This window comes from Bacillus rossius, unplaced genomic scaffold (genome assembly GCF_032445375.1).
Source record: "Bacillus rossius redtenbacheri isolate Brsri unplaced genomic scaffold, Brsri_v3 Brsri_v3_scf850, whole genome shotgun sequence".
Taxonomy (NCBI): domain Eukaryota; kingdom Metazoa; phylum Arthropoda; class Insecta; order Phasmatodea; family Bacillidae; genus Bacillus; species Bacillus rossius.
Window position 1 is genome coordinate 10,001 of NW_026963086.1, and position 3,268 is coordinate 13,268.

Genomic DNA, 3,268 nt, shown 5'->3' on the forward strand with positions numbered 1-3,268 from the left:
TTAACAGAGGGGAACCATTACTTGGTTAAGACGATAGGACACGCGTTCCCCACCATTTCGCATCCAATCGAATTGCCGCACAAGAGCTCGTTACCTGAGAAAGGTATAGCATTGGCTCGCAGCTAGTGTATTGCAGTTCAGACAGATAGGCCACTTTAGATAGTTCTTAGTGTTCACAGTTATCACCAAGACTAGACCCATATGGATTTAATTCTTCAAGGAGCAGCGGTCCACCAATAAGAGAGATGAAGACATGTTTTCGGATGGCCACAACGCCCCCTCGCCACCCAAATGTGCATGTTTTAAGTGTACATTGGGAGTCGACGGAACATCGGGAGTCCGCTTGCTTTCTCCGGATCAGCTGCCACCCCCCTGATCTACCAGATAGACAAGAACATGTCTTCTCCACCAATCTCATCCACCGAAGCTCCGATCATGGCTTCTTCTACCTTTATACTGATATACCCCCACGGAGCAACATGCGGGCAAGGGAACTCTTGCTACCCTTCAGTAAAGCAGGTATCTCTTATAGATGGTGACTGCACCTTGGCCAGGATTGAAGACCGCGACTAACCCCTTTGAAACTTGTCTCTCAGGGAGCTGCGATCCATCAAACATTTCATTGTTAACAGAGGGGAACCATTACTTGGTTAAGACGATAGGACACGCGTTCCCCACCATTTCGCATCCAATCGAATTGCCGCACAAGAGCTCGTTACCTAAGAAAGGTATAGCATTGGCTCGCAGCTAGTGTATTGCAGTTCAGACAGATAGGCCACTTTAGATAGTTCTTAGTGTTCACAGTTATCACCAAGACTAGACCCATATGGAATTAATTCTTCAAGGAGCAGCGGTCCACCAATAAGAGAGATGAAGACATGTTTTCGGATGGCCACAACGCCCCCTCGCCACCCAAATGTGCATGTTTCAAGTGTACATTGGGAGTCGACGGAACATCGGGAGTCCGCTTGCTTTCTCCGGATCAGCTGCCACCCCCCTGATCTACCAGATAGACAAGAACATGTCTTCTCCGCCAATCTCATCCACCGAAGCTCCGATCATGGCTTCTTCTACCTTTATACTGATATACCCCCACGGAGCAACATGCGGGCAAGGGAACTCTTGCTACCCTTCAGTAAAGCAGGTATCTCTTATAGATGGTGACTGCACCTTGGCCAGGATTGAAGACCGCGACTAACCCCTTTGAAACTTGTCTCTCAGGGAGCTGCGATCCATCAAACATTTCATTGTTAACAGAGGGGAACCATTACTTGGTTAAGACGACCGGACACGCGTTCCCCACCATTTCGCATCCAATCGAATCGCCGCACAAGAGCTCGTTACCTGAGAAAGGTATAGCATTGGCTCGCAGCTTGTGTATTGCAGTTCAGACAGATAGGCCACTTTAGATAGTTCTTCGTGTTCACAGTTAAGACCACGGCTAGACCCATATGGAATTAATTCTTCAAGGAGCAGCGGTACACCAAGCATTTCATTGTGTACTAGAAAGCACCTCTACCATGTAACAAACATACGACCACCAAATTTCTGCTTACTTCCCCCAGCGGATAGTATTTGCTAGTATCATCCACAAAGTAAATCAATTTTTTCAATGTACCGCTTCTTGGGGGAACTGGGCATGAATCAATCAAGCATTTTGAGGTAGCATGTCCGCTTCACCGCGAGGTGCTCTGAATACCATTATACATTCTTTTTCATCATCCACTTTCAGACCACTACAAGACCCATACTGAATTAATTCCTCAAGGAGCTGCAGTCCACAAAACATTTTACTGTGTACTAGAGGGCACCTCCACCATGTAACAGAAAACATACAACCTTCTTAATTTAATTCTGCATTGTTTCCCAGACGATTTGTTAGCCATACAACAGTACCATCCACAGTAATTCACCTCTTTGAAATCCAATGCATTGTAGAGAAACTGAGGTGGTAGCATTCAAACCGTTCTGTAATGTTAATTCTGCTTCATAGAAAGGTGCTACAGGTTCCACAATAATTAATTGGATATTTTTGCAATATATATAGGGCGAGAAAACTCGGGGGGACTCCCTTTTCATTTATGTACATATTCTTTCCATATTGCAAATAATTCCAATTTTTCCCGATTGCATGTCCCCCTAATATACCCAAAATGGGCCTATCGATGGGTTCACAAAGGTACCCAAAATATGAGATTTTGACTGAAAGAGGCTGGCTAACTTCCGGGAACATGATCATAGGAAATAGGTCAAAATCCCGAATCGCAGTTGTTTACGAACAACCACGAACGGAGACTTAAAATAACCTATAAGGCTGGAATTCATGGGGCCTGTATAACAGGCATTTACACAGACTCTCGGGAGGGAGGGCTCTGTGGCCGGGAGAATTTTCTGGCTCCCCGCCCGAAACTTTTCAGAGTCCCTAATGCCTGCTTGAATGTGAATAAGCAGAGCCCGGTAGCTGATATTTTGCCGGGGTGTGGAGGCCCCGGTCGCCGCCAAATTCCTCTGGTCACAGCTTGTGTTAATACACATGTTAATTTTACATGCAAACCACCAATGACAATTTTCCTCGGCCGCGGAGGCCTCGGTCGCCGCCAGAATTTTCTGGTTCCCGCTCAATATATTGCAGAGTCCTGCAGGCCTGCTTCTGTAGGAATATGCAGAGCCCGGTAGCTGATATTTTGCCGGGGTGAGGAGGCCTCGGTCGCCGCCAAATTCCTCTCATCCCAGCTTGTGTTAATACACATGTTAATTTTACATGCAAAACCACCAATTACCATTTCCTCGGCCGCGGAGGCCTCGGTCGCCGGGAGATTTTCCTGGCTCCCCGCTCAATATACTGCACAGTCCCGCAGGCCTGTCTCCAGTGGAATACACACAGTCCGAGAGCCGAAAATTTGCCGGGGTGTGGAGGCCTCGGTCGCCAACAGATTGCCATAGGCTCTGGCTGCAATATTTACCGTGTATTTTTTCCCTCCAGAGACACCACTACACCCTATATAACCCAAAATGGGCCTTGACGCGTGTACACGCGGAGCCCGAGCGCCGAGAGTTCTCCCGGCCGCGGAGGCCTCGGTCGCCGGGAGAATTTCAACGGCCCCTGCTCGAAATTTTTCTAAGTCCAGAATGCCTGCTTCTCCCAGCCTGTGTTAATACACATGTTAATTTAACATGTAAAATCACCAAGGACCATTTCCTCGGCCGCGGAGGCCTCGGTCACCGCCAGAATTTTCTGGCTGCCCGCTCCCCATGGGTAGACGCGCTG